Raw genomic sequence first — 24,031 nt, forward strand, 5'->3', positions numbered from 1 at the left:
ACATCATATGTTTCCTCTTCCTCTTCATACAGGGAGTCATCCTGTTCCACATAATCCTCATCTTCCTCTTCACTGTGTTCTTAGTTTCTATTGTCCTGATTATGGCTTCCCTGGTCCTCAGACCCAGGGTTCGCCCTAGTTCCAATCTTTCTTGGCGGCATGATTCTGATAATAATAAAAACAATTATTGGGAAAATTCAACGTTAGGTCACAATCATATACATCATTGTGCCTTGCACGACTCTGAAAATGGGGAGAACGTATATCGCAATTCTATTATTTTAAGAAAGTTCTAATACGAAGTGCAGTAATAATAATGATAAAACAGTGATCACGTCACTATGGAACTGAACCGAAAGGAAACAAATATATACATAATGCGAGAAATACATAGTTTGATCTGGTCAAAAGTACAACAGTGCTACAGTCATCTATCCCAAAAGTGATACACAAGAGTCTATCTGTCTAGTCAGAAAAAGGGATGCTATATACAAGTCAACTATCCCGGAAAATTGGCTCTTACTAAGGCCTCGGCTAACTAGACAACTAGACTATTCCATCATCAATCCTGAATCACACACCGGAGCGGGTCAGCTCCCAAACCCTTTCCATCGCACGACGGAAGATATAGTCGGCCTGCCGCCTGGAGATCCTACCATGCCTGTCCCCCTGGAGCGATCTGAGCCTCGCTCGGGATGTGAGCTCTATCCCCGTAAGCTCCCTCCTCAAGGATCGGGGTATAGAAGCCCTGGTCTCATAAGCTCGGGTACGCCTACCCGCCCTCTCTGCATCCAACTCCCTCCTGGCCTCATCTAGTCGGCCCTCGGCAACAGCCACTCGGGTCCTCAATACATCCTGAACATATCCATGAGCTAACGAAGACTGCCTGTGGGCAGGGTCAAGAGGTGGTGAATCCGGAGCCGCTGAGGGTGCCTCCTCGGTCTGCCTAGGCTCGGAAGTATGGGTCTCTGAGCTGTCATCATCAGGAATCCAAGATAGTGGTGGAGGGGTAGGGGCTCTGACCACCGGAAGTGTGGGTAAAGGGATACCAGCATACACTACCATAGGTCCAACACGCTCCTCAGCTACTGGGACCTCATCCGGGTCCTCCTCATCTGGAATAGCAATAACCTCTGTCTCTGACTCCTCTGAGGGGTCCTCCTCATCTGAAACAGCAATGACCTCCGTCTCAGGCTCCTCTGAGGGGTCCTCCTCATCCTCCTCCATCTCAGGCTCCTCCCGATCCTCAACATCTAGCAATGCCTCATCATGCTCACGCTCGAACATCTCAGGGTCCTCTATCTCAGGCGCCTACACATTAAATGAGCTAAGTTACTATCATGATACTTATAAGGGTTCCCGTAAGGGTTTTAACTGTCAGCACTACTTTAAGTAGTCCGACCATGAACTTGGCAAGAGTTCTTATTATCTTTGTGAGTTTATTATTATATCGTCGCATCATCTCTGAGGTTTATAACGCTTAGCTCTGATACCATTTCTGTAACACCCCCAGATCCGGGGTCGGGGATCCGGGTTGTCACGGTCTTTCTTTCCACAATATCACTTCACTTAATTAATAATAAATAACCTCATGCTGTGACCCCATACTAACACACACCACAACCCGTTATAGTCTCAGAGATGAAATTGAAATAAGTACAAATCTTTGAATCCATAATTTAAAATTATTACAACCCAAAATGATTACTTGATAATTTACAGTTAATTGCCATTATCTGCCACAAGTTATAATTATACATAATTTGATTCTCAAAAGTAGATGGTCTGAACTACAATGGATCTACCTCTGCAGCTATAGCAGCTACAACATCATCGGGAAGACGCTGGGCGCTTCCCACGCGCTTGCGCTGGGTCTGCTGGAGTCTGGCCATCTCTCCTAACTGTTGTTGTGTGATGAAGAAATAAAGCAAGAGTGAGCCTTACAGCTCGCAAGATAATATACATAGTGATAACAATAGTATAAGTATCTAAGTGGATACTTAATAGAATCTCTATCATATGCAAGATAATTACTTATTAGATATAAGTAAAAACAAGGAATGAAGTTACCAATACTTCACCACACTTATATCATTTATAAAGCTACTTTAACTACCACCGTTCAAAGTATTATAAGTTTTAAGAAAAACATCCCATAGATGAGACCACAAGTTAAGACTTGAATAGATTCAATCTTTGAAATATTCTTGGATGAAAAAGTTATGAGATACTTTATTTAGTTCCGATATATATATATCCACATATATATATCTCTTTAAACATTTCCTGGAACCTCTGTTATGTAAAGTATGAACAGAGTTTGAAACAGCCAATGAATTTTGGAAAGGAAAAGAATTTTGGCATAAACCAGATATCTTGCTGATCAGGCAAAGATACCAATAAGTAACCTTTTCTACTGTAGATGGATGAATTCCTCACCGGTCATCACCCTGGCCGCATTAGGACCTCGCGCTAGACCGTTACTCGGCCCCTCACGCGTTGATGGACTGCCACCCAGCCACTTACACAATAATAGACCGTACCCCGGCCTGTCGCTTATGCCGACTCAATCAAATGGACTTACTTCCCGAACATTGGGCAAGTAATCAAATTGTTTTCTCAAAACAGCAACCTCGTTGCAAATATAAAATACACCACAGAGCCGGATTCCCCAGGTTTTGAGCGAGTATTTAAATCCCCCTAAAAGGAAGATCTTAAATATAAAAAAAAGAGTTTTGGGATCCACTCTGACTTTTAAAAATCATTTTGAAGACTCGAAAATACTTTAAAGAGTGTTTGGAGTAAAGCTGATTTAATGAAGTAAATCAGTCCCCAGAATATTTAGAAAATGACCGAATATTATTATTTAAATAATATTCCCATAAAGAATAGTCTTTATAAAAATAATTGAAGTAGAAGTATTAAAATTTATACTTGAAACGAGTATTAAATAACCAAAGATATACTTATATGAAAGTATTATCTTTATTTGAATAATCGAAAATAAGTTTGATTATTTACACCTTATTCTTTAATAAAATAAAGAATATATCTCAGCAAATAATCGGAGTCATAGATCCTCAAATGAATATTCAAATAATATTCATTAAATAATATAAACTGAGTCATAAGCCCTCGAATGAATATTCAAATAATATTCAGATAAATAAATAAAAGGAGTCATAAGTCCTCGAATGAATATTCAAAATAATATTCATTTAATATAAAGGAGTCATACGCCTTCGAATAATATTCGAAATAATATTCAATAATAAATAAAGTTTAAAGTTATCGAATAAACCTTATTCGATTAATAGTTTGGAAAACTATAACCATATATATATAAATATATATATATATATCCATATATATACAAAATCTACTCGGGATCCTCGACTCCCGGTTTTAGAAAATATTTTCACCTTTGGGTCCCTATACTAAGGGTATATGCAAGTTACCGCTATTCTCTAGCATAGGTATTATCAACTGAACCAACAGATATATATTTCAAGAATATGAAACAGGCATGCATATATACCATATCACATGCTACAATATATCGCAAGAATTTGCTAAATAACCAATATGCATTTATCGCAAGATCATGCATATACAAATGTATACATCACAACAACAGTATAACGAATAGAATACTTGCCTGAGCGACTTGGGGGTGAGAAAGGCTCGGGACGAGTCTGGTAACCTATAAACAACAAGTAAGTTGGAATTAAACCAAAATCACTTGTAAATCTATACTTTAACTAACTTAGACTCTAACGCTTGTTTTGCGCTCACCGATTCGCTTAAGTCACTCGGGTACCCTCGGCTCCACCATTTTTAATAATTTAACCTTTACGAGTTTTAAAGCGATTCCTTCGCGAGTGCCTTACCAACTGCCTAACACACTTACCATAAATATTTCATACATTAATTAACCCTTTTTGGTCTTTAACTTATGTTTCAAAGTAAGGCGAGGGAAAAAGTTTCGTTCGCGAAATGCCGTTACTTGAAACGGTCGTTTCTCCTAAACCGTGCATCGGAATCGAACGAACTACATATCAAAACAAAGCTCGTAACATGAGCTATCTAAACATGGTAGTGGTCATAATCTAGCAGGGGGTTTTCGGGTCCTAATGCTATGCACAAAAACAGTCCAAAGAAAATCGGACGTTACGACGGCTATGTTTACGCGATTTCCCCATTTTAAACCATACAAAACCAACCACAAACCAACCTCAAATCCAACACACAACAAACATCCATCCTTATCACATCATAACAACCCCAACCAATTCAATTTAATCATTCATACTTATGCTTAAACTTAACTTTAATCATACTTAAGTTCCTTTAAATCAAAACCACAACAATTACCATTCCATTTCACTACCATTCCAAATCCCAAACTCTAAATCATAACAACAAACTACAATATCAACCCACTAATCAAAATCATCTTATAATATATAGGAATCTAGGGTTTGGAGATGGTATACCTTCCTTGAAGTGGTGGGTGGAGCTAGGAAGCCTTAAGAAGCTTTGAGAAGTCTTAAGAATGCTTGGATCTTCAAGAAAAACAAGAAAAAGTTCAAGTTAAAAACTTGAAAACACTATTCATTGTCTTCTTCTTTGATTAAATGAAGAATATTGAGAAAGAATTAATGGCTTAAACTCATGATATAGTCCTAACTAAGCATGAAGATGATTAGGGAATTATCTTACCAATTTAGGAAGCTTGGATCTTTGATTTTGAAATTCTTTGCCTTTAAAAATGCTAAAAAGCCGAGAGCTCTCAAGAACAAGCCTTGGTTGCTTTTGATTTTTGATGGAAATGATTTTTACTTGGCTTGGTTGACTTGTTTTGTATTTGATTTAGTCAATTACCTTCTTGCCCTTGAAATTGTGTGGTTACAAAGCTACCACACCTCCTTCCTTCCCATGTCATGCTTATGTCATCCTCATGATGTCATCCTCCCTTCCTTGTCCTCTTTCTATTGGTTGGATGACATCATTCCCACTAATCCCTTTGATTAACTTCCTAATCGTTTGCCTAATGACCGCTGATCTGTTATACGGTTCGCTTAACTTTCGTTCTCGTTTATTGTTTGAAGGATCATATCCGGGATCTTATTACTTAGGTTCCCTTAACCTTTCTCAATACATTATATTCCTTTTTATGATCCTCTATTATAATCCTTTAATTTAAATCCTTTTTATCCTGTTACCTTATACTCAATTCTCTCCGTATCTTGTGGATTTCCGGGAAAAACCAAAGTGTTCGGAATTGGATTCTGACGATCTTTACATACACTTATATACTTCATAGAGTACTAATAATATCCCAGAATATCCATAACAGAACCCCTACATAGTGTGGCGTGAAAATTTTTCTCATTCAGCTAAAACACTATTCACAAGGGTTACAAAAAGTTGAAAAAAATTTGGGGTTATTACACTCTTTATATTCCGATCTTGCGAACTTCCGGCTTCAGACTTTTCTCCATAAAAGGGAACCTTCCTCTTCTTGTTATCCCTCTCTTTGCCTTGACTGCATCCCATTATTCTCAATCAGAGCAGCTTTCTGTACTACTACCGCATAAGTTTCAAGCTCAAACATAGCCACCCTATCTCTGATCCAAGGCTCCAATCCTTGCTGGAATTTCTTTGATTTTTCCTCCTCAGTGCTGGTATACTTTGTCACAAACCTTGACAACTCAGTGAACTTCTTCTCATACTCCAATACAGTCATGTTCCCTTGCTTCAACTCTAGAAATTTTAGCTCCATCTGATTCTGCATGTACTTAGGGTAATACTTGTCCAGAAATAACTTCTTAAATCTCTCCCAAGAAACCTGCTGAGTGACTTCCATAGCCTTTACTGATTCCCACCAATAGATAACTTCTCCCTTCAAGGAGTAAGTAGCATACGGCGTCTTCTGATCAGGCTCCTAACTGTACCAACTCAAAAGCCCTTTCCATCTCCTTGATCCATGTGTTAGCTATCACTGGATCAGTGGTATCATGAAATGCAGGTGGATTCACATTCTGAAAAGCGTTGAAGGTGACAATTTAGTCTAGGTGGTACTGGTGGTTCAGGTGGTTGGTGTGGCTCACGGTTATCTTGGTTTTCAATTCGTTGTTGAAGAGTTAGTTGTTGTTGAGCTATAGCATTGGTTTGCTATTGCAAGGTTTCCAGTAGTCGAAGAATATTTGGGTCTGTGGTGGAGGTGGTTGTTGGGTTCTTCTTTTTGGGAGGCATGATCCTGAAATAAGAGTTGTGTCAAAACAGATATGAATGATAAAATGATTCGAGAGTTTCGCATGGCATTCTCATTTACATATGGGGTCAAGTTTCCAAATTAAGCAGATATGATGATAAAAACATAAAATAACAGTTGAGAGCAAATGGAACAATAGCACATAATTATTGAAATTTTAAAGGTCACAGTACATAGGATTAGGACAAGGTCTGATTCTAGGAATAACAGGTTTATTTAAAGAAAACAACAGAAAACAACTGGGGATTCCACAGAGTCTGACAAGTACAACAACATGAAAGGTAAATGGAAAGAACTAAGGCTCCACTCCATCTGAACGGGGCTTGGTAGTCTTTTCCTCTCGAAGCGTCTTCATAATGCTCTGGAGCTCATCCGCCACCATCTGAATGACATACTGGCTGGTACGGTCCCGGTGTGCTGGCATCTCCTCAAGCTTAGTGTTGACGTACTGAACCAAGGTCTCAAGTCTCGCAGTCATCTGCTCCTTGGGCTTCCCTTCGTAGTTTCGGCTGTCTGGATACACTGTTCTTCAGTCGGTCTATCAGTCGGTCGTACTTGCCCTGAAGCATGTCGAACTCGCGCCTCAACTCAGCATACACGGAGAAAGCAATAGTGTCGTTCGACCCAGAGGATGACGAGGAATGCGCCCTTTGCTGACAACCAATAAGAGGAGTATTAATAATAATTTACTTAACCTACTCTCTCGCATAATATCTATAACCTACACACAAATTCTATAACCTATTTAGGCTGTCCAGGGACTCTAAACCGTAGCTCTGATACCAAAACCTGTCACACCCCCAACTTAAACAGCAAAATAAATATAGCTATTACAATATTTTAAAAGAAGAATACACAACCAAATCCAAGATCTTACAGTTTAGGGTTTGGAACAGCCCAACACTACCAACTATTACATCTGATTACAAATACCGAGTCCTCACACAACTATTATTACTTATTCTACCTGAGCTCGAACATAAGCATCAACATCACAGGTCTTACGGGCAGTCTTCTTGAATCTAACCATAGCTGATAGCTGTAATATCAGGGTAAAGCAAGAAGTGAGCCAAATGCTCAACAAGTGCTAACAGTACGACACAAAGCATAAATCGAGATATACTTTTAAGAATGTCAATGGAAAGACATAACTAATGATAATGAGAGATAAACTATGAGAGATGGCATCATTTTGCTTGTATCAAAACAATTTTAAAATCATGTCTTAATCAAAATCGTTTTATGACGCTACGGATTACAGCCGGTGATCAGCCGCGAAGTAATCCCGAACCTCGCTGGGTTCTAAAACATTAACGGGAATCCCTTAGGCAACTTTTAAGCCTAATATAAGTGTGGAAAGGACTCGCGTCTCAGTCCAGATCCACTATTCAAAGAAAACATTTATCCCCCTTTGGGACTGAAAAACCCACATTTTATTTATTTCAAAAGCTGATGCCGAGTTGTAACAAAATCTCTTTTAACAGTAAACATTTTTATTAAGGGAATATAGATCAACTCGAAACACGGGAAGTATGGTACCAAATCTCAGGGCCATGATTCACAAAACTTTACTCTATTAGGGTAACCAAAAGGTTTTCATATGTCAGAATTTGGACAGGAAAATATGGTGAGACTAATGGATAATATGAAGAGGTAATGCCAAAATGGGCTCAAAGCAATGGTTTCTCATCAAGGTACAGGTGTTGGATCATTAACAAGATAAGCTTCATGAATACTATGGGTGTTAAGGTAATGATCTCTAGCTCAGGATATGTATGTATATATCAGAATTGACAAGCTTTAGGATAGGAAAGAGGGTATCAATCAATGAGGAATCATGTTGGTAAGTTTCTGACTATCAGAGTTCAAGGTAAGGTTCTATAGGGGTTCAAGTATCAGGATGAGATATCAATACTTAGGAATCAACAGCATGCTAATCAAGAGGATCAATCAAGTAATATAACAACTCTTTATTTTATCATGGCATTTAACTATCATGAAAAGACTTTTGAACTACTTGCAATACATACTTGAGGGTTCATGGCATTTCTATATAATTTGAAGATAAGCGAGAGATACGCTTGATTTAAACATATCAAAATGACTTAGGATAATTGCATCGATATATAAATGAACTGTTTATAGTAAATACGAAGGTCAAGTTGAATCACTTGCCTTGAGATAGGCTGATCTGGTCTGACTGGTAGGAGCAACAACTGGTGCTTTACTCGACCTTTATGGCAAGTTTTCCCTCGTCTCGAGATCCTACATAAATAATAATAATCCTCATTATAATATATTCTCACTAACTTAACCTATTTATAACTTGAAATTAAATACGGATGGCACTTAGGCCTATACGCACTTAATTTATATCCACCTTTATATTTCAAATATACACACGTAGCCACATAATCACATATCATATATTAACACCAAATAACACCATATATACCATAATGCAATACTAGGCTTGGATGATCTCGACTCACCACTTAAGTCACTTGGTCGCTAAACTAGACATAGTCTTATAATTTTGGCTTCCTAACTCGATGTGCCTTTCCTAAATTATCCAAAACCTATTGACCCTCACTTGTGCCTTTTGCTCTACTGACCTTATACTATCTTACAACTATGGTGGTCGACCTAATACTCACTTCTAAGTGTTCTAAAACTATGTGATAAGTGAAAGTGCTCACCGGTGCAAATTTCAGAATGACAACTATGGTTTCTTGAGTACATTAGACACTCTTAAACTACAATTTTTCCTTCAAAACTTTTACACAAGACTCTCCTGATCTAAGGGCATCTCACAAACTTGATGTGGCTCAAGGGCCTAGCTTGGGCCTTCTTGGGCCTAAGCTAAAAGTCCAAGGTTCCCCTGTTTTTCTGGGAAGAAAATGTCCTGACTTGAATTAACTTGTGACACATGGTTATAACTCATATCCTATGAACTATGGTTGGAAAAACTTCTCTGACACTCCCTCTAACTAAGGCCCAATTGGGCCTAATGAGGGCCTACCCATGACATGGTCAAATCTCCCTATTTCTAAGTTGCAACAAAACTGTCCCCTGCTGGACAGATTTTGTTATTCTACTTGTGCACCTAACCAAATGACATGCAAACCTCCAACCAACTCCTAAAACCTTTTATATACTCCCAATAATAACTTCTGGTTGCTTGGGCCTCAAAGTGCACACCAATGACATGGTCAAAACTCACTCTAAACCTCAGGGTACTAAACTGATTTTCTGCAGAAACTATAATTCTCATTTCTCCAAGGTTTTGACTTGACAAACTCAACTACCAACAACCCAATAATCAAACCAAGACTTAAACATGGTATTCTACTGAACTAACTCCCTTATTCTCAAAATAACCTTGGTGAGATCATCCTTACCTTAAGTACAATTATGGCAAAACAAGAGAATCTACACTTCACAAATTACAAATCTTCATGCTTTTGAAACAACAAGGTATGCATTTTTATAAAAGATAATCACGAATTATTACCATGCAACAAGAAGCATAAATCAATATTAACACATTATACCTACTGAAATTAAGGCTTACTAACAAAATCTTTCCAAATGATCAAAATCTTACAACATTCTAAGAGAAATCCTCATGCATGCATGCCTTCGGATTTTTCAAACCAAAACAACACATTTTCTACATATATTCCATCTTAAAATTGACATGAAAGCCTAGCATAAGGTATACCTAGGTGATCACTTAGCATGCAAGGAGTTTTATCAAATTTTTATCACAAAATTCAAGTCATTATCACATAAACATGCAAGAATTGATCAAAACAACAAGAATGATTTCAAGGACCATTCATTCGGCTCCCATATGGTCATAGCCGAATGAAATGGATGGAAATGGCCATTAAATCATCAATAGTTTCCTTCTCAAGACTTGGCATTTATCCATTCCTTGTAGTCCTCTCAAAAACAACCTTAAATCCATAAGAATCAAGATTGTATTTTGAGTTTCACTAAAACCTTTACATGCAACCCTTAAACTTAAACTTTCTACTCAAAACTCTTTGAAATATATATAGACAACATGTAGGGAGCAAGATTAATTGAATATAAGATGGATGTTTGAGTGAAAGAATGGAGAAAAGAAAGGGGATGGGGGCTTCGGCTATGGTGATTGCCGAGAGGGAGGAAAAACTGAGAGGTGAGGGAGGAAGGAGGGAAGAGAGAGTGAGGGTGGAGTGTGGAGTGGGGTGAATGATCACAACACTTTGTACTTTGGGTTTTTATGATTTTGATTGATTGAAATAAGTGAGTGGAAATGAGAATTGACAAGATTACCCTTCCCACATACTAGGGCCATTTTGCATGCAAGGATAAAGGAGTAATTTGGTTAGCAAGATGAGAGTTAGTGGGGTTGTAATTGTCCTTTTTAGCCCTTTAGTTGAATAGAAGAGAGTTTGCATGCAAGGTTATTCATGTAATTCGATAAATATAACAACTAAAATTTATAATGATTTATTTTTATAAAATAAAATACAAGTTCAAAAATTATAAAATTTATACCATAAATTAACTTGGATTTTTAGAGACTTTATAAAATCATTTTCAAAATTTGTGAACAAAATACCTTTTAAAAGAAATTTTTTTCCAAAGCTTAGAATATTCCTTATAAATCAAAAAAATAAAGAAATTAAATAAACTCTTGCTTTGAAAAATCATATACTACACAAAGCAAATTTATAATGCAGAAATTTTCACTCATACTAGCGTACAATCATTGAATATATTTTCATTTGACTTTAATATTATACCAAATCCACAAATAATATTACATAAAATGCCGGTCGTAACATCATCACATAGATGAGACTACGAGACAAGATTTGAATAGATTCAATCTTTGAATATCATTATAAATAATAAAGTTACGAGATACTTCATTAAGTCTCGATATATATATACACCTATATATATACATTTCATACACTCCTTGAAAACCTCTGTTATGAAAATTATAAACAGAGTTGCAATATCCAATGAATTTGGAAAGGAGAAAACCTTGGCATAAACCTGATACCAATAAGTAACCTTTTCTACTAGTAGATGGACGAATGCTCCACTGGTCATCACCCTGGCCGCAATAGGACCTTATGCTGGACTGCCACTCAGCCACTTACGCATTTGATGGACTCCCACTGAGCCACTTACACTTTCATGGACGCTCACTGAGCGCATGTTGCTTATGCCGACTCAATAAATGGACTTACTTCCCGAACGTTGGGTAAGTAATCAATTCATTTATCAAAACAGCAACCTCGTTGCGAATATAAAATACACCACAGAGCCGGATCCCTCAGGTTTTGAGCGAATATTTAAATCCCCTTCGAAAGGAAGATCTTAAATATAAAAATGAGTTTTGGGATCCGTTCTAAATTTTAGAAAATCATTTTGAAGACTCGAAAATATTTTTAAGAATGTTTGGAGTAATGCTGATTTAATGAAATAAATCAGTCCCGATATATTAGAAATATCTGAATATTATTATTTAAATAATATTCCCATAAGGATAATCTTTATAAAAATAATTGAAGTAGAAGTTTTAAAACTCATACTTGGAATGAATATTAATAACCAAAGATATACTTATACGAAAGTATGATCTTTATTTGAATAATCGAAAATAAGTTTGATTATCGAAACATTATTCTTTAATAAAATAAAGAATATTAATTAGTAAATAAACGGAGTCATAAGTCCTCGAATGAATATTCAACTAATATTCATTAAATAAAATAAAGTTATCGAATGAAACTTATTCGATTAATAGTTTTGACAACTATATCAATATATATATATAAATATATATATAATATACTCGGGAACATCGACTCCCGGTTTTAGAAAATGTTTATCTTTGGGTCCCCTATACTAAGGGTATACGCAACTACTGCTTATCTCTAGCATAGGTATTATGCAACTATAAGCATTTGAATCGACAATTAGATATCAAGATTATGAAACAAGCATGCATATATACCATATCAACATGCTCCAATATATCGCAAGATTTGCTAATAACAATCATGCACTTATCACAAGATAATGCATATATATATATACATCACAACAACAGTATAACGGGTAGAAAACTTGCCTGAGCGACTGGGGGTGGTAAAAGGCCTGGGACGAGTCTGGTAACCTATAAACAACAAATAAGTTGGAATTAAACCAAAGTCGCTTAAGAATCTAGACTTTAACCAATTAGACTCTAACGCTTGCTTTTGCGCTTAACGATTCACTTACGTCGCTCGAGTACCCTCGGCTCCACCATTTTTAATAAATTAACCATTTAGAATTTTAAAGCGATTCTTTCGCGAGTAACTTACCAACTGCCTAATCCACTTAAAATAATTGTTTCATACCCCAATTAGTCATTTAAAGTCCTTAACCAAGGTTTCAAAGTAAGGCGAGGGGTAATGGTTCGGTCGTGAAACGCTGTTACTTAAAACGGTTGTTTCTCCTAAACCGTACATCGGATTCAAGCGAACCACAGATCAAAACGAAGCTCATAACATGAACTATCTAATCATGGCAATGGTCAAAACCTAATAGTGAGTTCTCGGGTCCTGATGTTAAGAACAAAAACAGTCTAAGGTAAATCGGGCATTACGACTGCTATGTTTACGCGATTACCAAGTTTTAAACCACCCCTAACAACCACCATTCAACTCACAACCAACAATACAACCAACCCTCATCCAAACCTTACTACATCAGTCCCCAAACCTCAATATTTTACAATTTATACAACCCCACACATGAACTACTAGCTATACCTAAGTTTCATTAACTATAAACAAGATTTCAACATCCAAATCACTACAAATCCAATCCAAACTCTAAACATACAAGCATCATGCTTCTCATTTACTATAACCATCAAAACCATCTTAATACTCAAAGTAAAGTTAGGGTTTGGAGGTGTTATACCTTCCTTGGAGTGATTAGAGTAGCTAGGAAGCCTTAAGAACCCTTGAGATAGCTTAGGAATGCTTGGATCTTAAAGGAATCAAAGAAAATAAAGTTAGTAATCTTGGAAACACTATTCATCATCTTCTTCCTTGATTTATTGGAAGAGATTCATGAAGAAATAGAAGCTTAAACTCCTAGGATATGCTTATCTAATCATAAGGGACCTTGGGTAATTACCTTGCAAATTAACAAAGCTAGAAACTTGATTTTTGGAATTTTTCTCCTTGAAAAAATGAAAAAGTCGTGAGCTATGTGTTCTTGGGAGAGTATTTGCTTTGTTGAATGTTTTTGTGGTGGAAAATGAAGTGAATGGGATATTTGAATGATTTGTTGGTTGTTTAAAGTGAGTGGAGTATGACTAAGCATGACATCATCTTGGTGACTTCATCTCTTGCCACTTGTCATCACTTGGTGGTGGAAGCATCTTCTTATGATAATCCTTGCTTAATTGTCTGGTTAATGACCGCTTATCTGTTATACGGTTCACTTAATTTTTGTTCTCGTTTATCGTTTGAGGGATCATACCCGGGATCTTATTACTTGGGTTCCCCTAAACCTTTCTCAATATATTATATTTCTTATATGATCCTCTCTTATAATCCTTGAATTTAAATCCTTTTTATCTTGTTACCTTATACTCAATTCTTTCGGTATCTGGTGGATTTTCGGGAAAAATTAAAGTGTTCAAATTTGGATTATGACGATCTTTACATACACTTATATACCATATAGAGTACTAATAAGATCTCAGAATAACAATAAAAGAACCTCTACAATGTGTGGTATGAAAAGTTTTCTTATTCAACATAATCAGCAAAATCACTATTCATAAGGGTTTCAAAAAATTCCAAAAATTGGGGTTATTACAGTCTCCCCTCCTTAAAAGGATTTCGTTCCGGAATCAGATAGAAAATGAATAGGGATACTCTCTTAGCATTGCACTTTCTAACTCTCGAGTAAATTTTCCCACATTGTGGTCCTACCACCAAACTCTGACTAGTTTGATAACCCTTCTCCTAAGCACTTGTTCCTTTTCAATCTATAACCCTTCCTGGTTGCTCCATATAGGTTACGTCGGGTTGCATGTCCTTTCGTGTCAAATCAACATACTTCGTGTGCCCATCTTGGGCTACTACCAGCCGTCCTCTGATTAAATCTATTATATCCCTGGTCCTTTGGACCACTGCTGGTCTAAGCATCTTGCGCTCTGCAACATCATCATATCATAAGGGAGATCGACATTGTCTTCCCTCAAGGATCTTATAAGGCGACATCTCGATAATGACATATGATCTATTGTCGTAAGAAAACTCAATCTGTGTTAAGTGACCATTTCAAATTATTTCAAGTCTATTGCACAAACTCTCATCATAGCTTCTAGCATTATAGCTTTTGCTTCTCAATACCCATTCTTTTCCAGTTCGTAGTCATTACTATCTTCCGTACATAATACTATACTGGTTATACTTTTGCTCGTTAGCATTCTATAACCTTTTAATAATTGCGTCAACCTTAGTATCACGAACGTGTTAGATTCGGAATACCACCGCACTGATACTACTCCTTTCTAACTGCTTCTATCTTTGAAAGCTTGATCCATCGTATAGAAGTAAAAGAATTTATTGAGAGATCACTGTGATCATGAACACTTGTTATATCGCATAGTTAGTACAGAAGGTGGCCAACCTTTAGTACTTGACAAGCAATTAATCAACATATGGTATCCTACTAGGCTTCTATCACACAGATAGATAGTCATTCGGCAATACCTCCCCTTCTGGAAGGGTTGTTCTTCTCAGCTTACATGAAATGAAAAGAAGAGAAAAGAACGAACTGAAGAGAATTGTATATATGTAAAAAATATTGCCATAAAATATCTGGCTTGGAATCTACCTCTGAACTATAGAGGTTTGTCATAGGAGAGCAAAACATATACGTATTTATATCAACATCAAGTATTATAGCATCGTAGTTCACATGCCTAAATATTTTTGCTATTCCGTCCATTATTCTATGGACCCATGCTCTTCCTCGAACTTATACACAATCACCTTTAAAACTCCCTCGACATCGAAAATCGAATCTGGGATCTCATTCTAGACATCATCGTTACTAGAATTCTATGCTTGCATCGCAACCTTCCTCGTATAGTCATACGACCCTCTATTGATAAGGAGGAATAAATATTCAATAGGTAAATAATCTACTTAATTAGTCTATTCAATAATAACTTATACATCACCACGACCCAATTAGTGGTACTCAATCTCAACATTCATTACAATACAACTCTCACAGTTGTCATTGTCTCATTATTCATAGACTTATTGGAGCATTACTATGGTCCACCACTGACCTACTGTAGTCATTCGCTTTCCATGAAGTCTTAATTGCTAACCATACGGAGTCCATACATATCGTATCGAATTCTTCTAAAGAGGTAACATGATCACCGTTCATGATTCATGAAGAACACTCCTGATCCTGACGTACATTCATGACATGAAGCAGATAAAATGCAGAAGAGTTTTAATGAAAGCAACGATAGTAGGTTAATACCATTCTTAATCATATGTCTATATTAGGAGACTTGAAGCTCAAAGGTTCATTTAGTCCTTTTTGAAACATGGTCCTGACTTATTCTCAAGATAGTTCCTTCTAAGATAGATAGCCCGCTCATGGCGATTACACGAATTAAACGTTTACCAAACTACTATTACGGTTGGGTATTGCACAGTCATCAGAAGGAATGTCAATCTTCCAAACCATAATACAACCTTCACGGCTTCAACCATTATCACTGCATTCCTCTGGCATGAGCGCCTATAATTGCTCTCTTGCACTTAGAGTGTCGGCCACCTCATTGGCCTTTCCTGATAGTAATAGTTCCTTATAATCAATGTCTTTTAACCACCTTCAACTAAATTTTCTACCTCATTTCAATCATTGCTTATGTGAAAATGCTTTTCTTAAGTCCTGGTGAGAAAGAAAAAAAATCACCATTTTTCCCTAAGGCATTGCCTTAGTCTTTAGATGTGAACATTGTCACGGCTGACTCTCGATCATACTTAGGACGTCTCTTATCATGGGTCCTTCTTGTTTTCACCAATCTTGACCCTCATTGGGGCGATCTATACTTTCTTATGGTTCAACACGTGCCCCACCTGGCATTATTATAATTACGTCATATTTCCTTTATCAAAATTTCTATTCTTGAGAACTTTGAATATTACCTTTTTCCTTGTAAAACCTTTAAGGTTATCCTTGAATCGCTCCTCCTGTATTCCGTAGATACAGGGCATATCAAAATACCATTTACTAATACTAGAACCATTGTCTATGTACTTCTAAAAATTTTCTCTACTGATCTTTAAAGGTTGTTGCTACCATAATCCTTTTTAATTTATACTGCCAAAACTCATGATGTCCCTATTAAGGGCGAAATGCCAACCTTTATGCATTCCCCTAGGATTCATCTCAAGTTATCGAGGTTCTATCCTTAATTCCACCTTTAAAAAGGTACATGCATCCTTCCATGGATAAATCAAGTCATATTTCCTTGATAGATTATCTTATTCATCATTCCCACCTCGATAGTCTATAACTAATTTTATAATAGCATCTTTATTCAAATTGAGGTCAATCCATATGGCCTCCAAAAGATAACAATGGTTATCCGCTTTTCTCTCCTGATTTGGTAATGATAACATGGATGTTCTGGAAGATATTGGTCGTGTTCAACGTGAAAATCTTCTTAATAAATCCTCATGTACTTTTGTTGTTTATCTCAACAGTCATCTCAATGTTGGGATATCTTTCATACCTGACGTCTCCCTTTCTGGGTATCATGCCACCGGTCTTACACTTCACATTCTTGAAGGTCACTTCCTTCATCCAATTTTCCTAATTTCTTATTTTCTTGTCTCCTTAGTCTATCAGCGTCTCATTATTTATCCTTCGAACTATCTCAAGGTTTCCTCGAATACTCTCAACTTAAGGGGATTAATTATACGTATCGCTTACGCCTTCAACCTTGAATTTATCTCATGATCAGTCACCATCGCGCTGATGATGACACACTTCTCTATATTTATTGCAAGGGTTTCTTAGGGTTTCCCATACCTAACTCCCTTATCACTTCTCAACTCTATTTCCTTTATATCTCTTTATACTCCTTCCCTTTTTAGTCTTTTATTTTCGTTTCCATTACAACCATTACATGAACCAACACAACATAAGCATTGATTTCAAACATCCCATCATTCTGGATTCGTATCCTCAGAACGAATCTTGACAACTTTTACAACTTAGATTCATAATTCATCATACTCATCCGCTTTTGTTCTAGCTCCAAAGCTTTTACACTATCTCCTTATCCTTGGGAATTACTTTCCCGAAAACAATTGACTGAACTTTAATCAGTTTATCATAACCTCTGGCTCCGTGCCTTTCTTGGCCTTTCACCAGCGGGTGGCCTCTCTCTTAGGAGGGTAAGTGACAAAAATAGTCTTTTACGCTTCATCAATCATGTAGAATATAAAATCATTTCTCAATTTCCTTTAGCCAGGCTCTTGCCTCGGCTAGGTCAGCTTGTTCCTTGGAACTCTGAAAGCTTAGCGACTTAAAGGTCCTAAAAGAATTTCTCACCGCATTGTTTTCTCAAGGTGGTGGTTGGGAATAAAAGTATAAGTTATGTTTAGACAGGTCCATGAATTGCCCAATAGGAGTACCATCCTGGTTCTCCCTATCTTGTTCGACTTCTGTTTTCTCAGTATGAAACGTTTCAACCTTCTCCCATAATCGGGGTTATCTTATACGTTAAAAACCTTATTTTCCACTCTATTATGTTATGAGTTCTTTCTTTCTTGATGGCAACCTCCCTGACTATCACATTCAGGGTTTGCCCTAAATTTTATTCCTCAAACTATGGCTCTCATCTAAGTTCTCATCCTTAAGCTCTTGAACTTATGGAACCCAAATTCTGTAGGAACACCTCACTATCCCCTTATCATCTTTCTCGGTATGGATCTCTTCTCCAGTCATTGACTCTCTGCCTTCATTCATCACTTTTTCTTGGCACAATATTAAATTTTCCAATAATTCAGACCGCATAGCGATCTCAAACAGCTTTTCGGTACCGGCTTCGGTTGCGTTCACTTCTATTTCCATTTTCTCAAAATCTCTTATCAACTCTCTTAGAGACAATATCATCTTGAGTTTCTCCTTTCTACTAAGGGAATTAGCCACCATTTTGGCTTTCCCTGGATGATAAAGAATCTCATAAACGTAATCCTTGATTAGCTCTAACCACCTCATTTGGCGCATGTTGAGCTCTTTCTGCGTGAAAATGTACTAGAGCACTTATGGCTTGTGTAAATCTCGCAATTCTCTCCATACAAGTAGTGCCTCCAATCTTTAGGGCAAAACTATTGCCACGAGCCCAAGCTCATGGGTGGGGATATCGAATTTTATATTCCCTTAATTGTCTTGACGCGTACGCGATTACCTTGCTGTGCTGTATAAGAAGCACCCTAATTCCTTATGCAAAGCGTCACTACACTTCACAAAATCTCATTTTCAATCCGGCAACGCCAACATAGGGGACGTCACTAACCTTTGCTTCAGTTCTTAAAAGTTGTTCTCGCATTTCTCTGTCCATTCGAACTTCTCAGTCTTACGAGTAAGCCGCGTTAAAGGGGCTACTATCTTTACAAACTTGAACGAACCTCCGGCAGTGACCGGCCAATCCTACCTCTGGTAGTCGCCCTAACCATGGTTATCAATTCCTCAGCGGTCATCTCTTCAGTCTTGTTAGGATCCTCCACGAGATCCTTCTCAACAACAATCCCTTCTGGGACAACATCCTCAACCGCTACATCCTCAATATGAATATCATCCGGTCCCTCATTAGGGTGTTCCATTGGATCCACAATCCGATCCCCAATCAGTAATAAAACATCATCGCGTTGTTGCTCCTCAACCTCAGGGTTCGGAGTCCCGCTACTATATACGATAACGAACTACGCTTCTATCACGATATTTATAAGGGTTCTTATAAGGGTTTTAACTGTCAGTACTACGTTAGGTAGCCCGACTATGAACTTGGCAAGAGTTCTTATTATCTTAGTGAACTTATTATCTTAACGTCACATCATCTCTGAGGTTTATAACGCTTAACTCTGATACCATTTCTGTAACACCCCCAAATCCGGGGTCGAGGATCCAGGTTGTCACGAGTTCCATTTCCCTTATCAATACTTAATCTTAACAGTCAACCAACTACTGCGTACTGTGACCCCACAATACACACACACACACACCACAAGTTATAGTCTCAGAGATGAATACCAAAAATAACACATGTCATTTTATTCCATAATTATAAACCATTTCACCTTAAAAAGGGTTTCTGAATAATTTACACATTCTTTGCCATTATTATAATTCATAAATATTCATAAGTCTGGTACATCAAAAGTTGAAAGCCTAGCCTATTGGTAGATCCCACCTCAGCTACACGGCATCAACGCCTACAGGAAACTGTGGAACGTTTCCTATCTGCTCGCGAATTGGGAGCTTGATCTTGTTCATCTTGTCTATCTGTTGTTGTGTGATGAAAGAAGAAAGCAAGGGTGAGCAACAAGCCCACTGAAATAATATGTATAATAATTAACAATATATGAGCATTCTCATAGTACTCATGAAAGTCTTGGTCAAGAAGAAATGAACCAAGTTTGATATCTTAACGCGACCAAGTCACAAAATATTCAGTATATATGTATATATATACTTTTCAAAATCTTGGAAGTCCTCTTCCATGCATAATATATACAGAGTTCCAGTTTATAACTGTATAAAAATATCGTTGCAAGGTGATCTCATATATCTAACCTTGTCTCAACGTTTTTGTGAAAATCTTTGTCATGCATAAGATAATCATTAACCAGATATAAGTTGAAAAGATGAAGTTACAAGATACTCCAATATACTTATATCTTTTCCGAATACTACTTGAACTACCACCGTTCAAGTTATAATTAGTTTCAAAAGTTCATCACATAGATGAGACTACGAGACAAGATTTGAATAGATTCAATCTTTGAATATCATTATAAATAATGAAGTTACGAGATACTTCATTAAGTCCCGATATATATATACACCTATATAAATACATTTCATACACTCCTTGAAAACCTCTGTTATGAAAATTATAAACAGAGTTGCAATATCCAATGAATTTGGAAAGGAGAAAACCTTGGCATAAACCTGATATCTTGCTGATCAGGCAAAGATACCAATAAGTAACCTTTTCTACTAGTAGATGGACGAATTCCCTACTTGTCATCACCCTGGCTGCAATAGGACCTTATGCTGGACTGCCACTCAGCCACTTACGCATTTGATGGACTCCCACAGAGCCACTTACACTTTCATGGACGCCCACTGAGCCCATGTTGCTTATGCCGACCCAATAAATGGACTTACTTCCCGAACGTTTGGTAAGTAATCAATTCATTTATCAAAACAGCAACCTCGTTGCGAATATAAAATACACCACAGAGCCGGATCCCTCAGGTTTTGAGCGAATATTTAAATCCCCTTCGAAAGGAAGATCTTAAATATAAAAATGAGTTTTGGGATCCGCTCTAACTTTTAGAAAATCATTTTTAAGAATGTTTGGAGTAATGCTGATTTAATGAAATAAATCAGTCCCAATATATTAGAAATATCTGAATATTATTATTTAAATAATATTCCCATAAGGATAATCTTTATAAAAATAATTGAAGTAGAAGTTTTAAAACTCATACTTGGAATGAATATTAATAACCAAAGATATACTTATACGAAAGTATGATCTTTATTTGAATAATCGAAAATAAGTTTGATTATCGAAATATTATTCTTTAATAAAATAAAGAATATTAATTAGTAAATAAACGGAGTCATAAGTCCTCGAATGAATATTCAACTAATATTCATTAAATAAAATAAAGTTATCGAATAAAACTTATTCGATTAATAGTTTTGAAAACTATATCAATATATATATATATATAATATACTCGGGAACATCGACTCCCGGTTTTAGAAAATGTTCACCTTTGGGTCCCCTATACTAAGGGTATACGCAACTACTGTTTATCTCTAGCATAGGTATTATGCAACTATAAGCATTTGAATCAACAATTAGATATCAAGATTACGAAACAAGCATGCATATATACCATATCAACATGCTCCAATATATCACAAGATTTGCTAATAACAATCATGCACTTATCACAAGATAATGCATATACATATATACATCACAACGACAGTATAACGGGTAGAAAATTTGCCTGAGCGACTGGGGGTGGTAAAAGGCCTGGGACGAGTCTGGTAACCTATAAACAACATATAAGTTGGAATTAAACCAAAGTCGCTTAAGAATCTAGACTTTAACCAATTAGACTCCAACGCTTGCTTTTGCGCTTAACGATTCACTTACGTCGCTCGAGTACCCTCGGCTCCACCATTTTTAATAAATTAACCATTTAGAATTTTAAAGCGATTATTTCGCGAGTACCTTACCAACTACCTAATCCACTTAAAATAATTGTTTCATACCCCAATTAGTCATTTAAAGTCCTTAACCAAGGTTTCAAAGTAAGGCGAGGGGAAATGGTTTGGTCGCGAAACGCCGTTACTTAAAACAGTTTTTTCTCCTAAACCGTACATCGGATTCAAGCGAACAACATATCAAAACGAAGCTCGTAACATGAACTATCTAATCATGGCAATGGTAAAAACCTAATAGTGAGTTCTTGGGTCCTGATGCTAAGAACAAAAACAGTCTAAGGTAAATCGGGCATTACGACGGCTATGTTTACGCGATTACCAAGTTTTAAACCACCCCAAACAACCACCATTCAACTCACAACCAACAATACAACCAACCCTCATCCAAACCTTACTACATCAGTCCCCAAACCTCAATATTTTACAATTTATACAACCCCACACATGAACTACTAGCTATACTTAAGTTTCATTAACTATAAACAAGATTTCAACATCCAAATCACTACAAATCCAATCCAAACTCTAAACACACAAGCATCATGCTTCTCATTTACTATAACCATCAAAACCATCTTAATACTCAAAGTAAAGTTAGGGTTTGGAGGTGTTATACCTTCCTTGGACTGATTAGAGTAGCTAGGAAGCCTTAAGAAGCCTTGAGAAGCCTTGAGAAGCCTTGAGATAGCTTAGGAATGCTTGGATCTTAAAGGAAATCAAAGAAAATAAAGTTAGTAATCTTGAAAACACTATTCAATCATATTCTTCCTTGATTTATTGGAAGAGATTCATGAAGAAATAGAAGCTTAAACTCCCAGGATATGTTTATCTAATCATAAGGGACCTTGGGTAATTACCTTGCAAATTAACAAAGCTAGAAACTTGATTTTTGGAATTTTTCTCCTTGAAAAATTGAAAAAGCCGTGAGCTATGTGTTCTTGGGAGAGTATTTGCTTTGTTGAATGTTTTTGTGGTGGAAAATGAAGTGAATGGGATATTTGGATGATTTGTTGGTTGTTTAAAGTGAGTGGAGTATGACTAAGCATGATATCATCTTGGTGACTTCATCTCTTGCCACTTGTCATCACTTGGTGGTGGAAGCATCTTCTTATGCTAATCCTTGCTTAATTGTTTGGTTAATGACCGCTTATCTGTTATACAGTTCGCTTAATTTTCGTTCTCGTATATCGTTTGAGGGATCATACCCGGGATCTTATTACTTGGGTTCCCCTAAACCTTTCTCAATATATTATATTTCTTATATGATCCTCTCTTATAATCCTTGAATTTAAATCCTTTTTATCCTGTTACCTTATACTCAATTTTTTTGGTATCTGGTGGATTTTCGGGAAAAATTAAAGTGTTCAAATTTGGATTCTGACGATCTTTACATAAACTTATATACCATATAGAGTACTAATAAGATCTCAGAATAACAATAAAAGAACCTCTACAATGTGTGGTATGAAAAGTTTTCTTATTCAGCATAATCAGCAAAATCACTATGCATAAGGGTTTCAAAAAATTCCAAAAATTGGGGTTATTACAATCATGCTTTCATTGGAACCCATGGTGACAATGAGTTTGATTATGAACTAATCGTTATCGTGGGGTTCTAACGGATTTACTTATGGATTTCTGTAGTTAATTTATTCCAATATCTTGGTGTGTGGTGATTGATTGATATCCTAGTATTGGTTATTCTTATTCGTCTTATGTGCGTTGCTAACATATAAGATAGCGTGTTAATCTCTATTGAAGCGAAAGTGAATATAGAGATTTAGAACTTGCCATGCTAGCATAGGTTCATGTATTTATTATGCATGATTCGTAAGTAATTTTAACCATCTTACTTGCCCTATGTAATCATGATAAATAACTTGTTCATTAAACCTTTATGTTGTCAAATTCTATAGATATATAAGGTCTCAACATAATTGGTGTCTATTCAGCTTCTATCTCTTTTGTGGATGTCTGGTAGTTGGGTATTCGTACAACGAAAATTGGCGTTTACTAGTTTCATGTTATCTGATTAGTCTTCATCACCATTGCATACTAAGGTTAAGAATAATAACTTTGAATAAAGTATTTAATGAAATTAGAATCCCATATTTGTCTCATATAATAATTCAACCTCAATTCTCTTAGTTAATGTTATTTAGTATA

The sequence above is a fragment of the Apium graveolens genome, chromosome 8 (assembly GCF_009905375.1).
Source record: "Apium graveolens cultivar Ventura chromosome 8, ASM990537v1, whole genome shotgun sequence".
In the NCBI taxonomy this organism is placed as follows: domain Eukaryota; kingdom Viridiplantae; phylum Streptophyta; class Magnoliopsida; order Apiales; family Apiaceae; genus Apium; species Apium graveolens.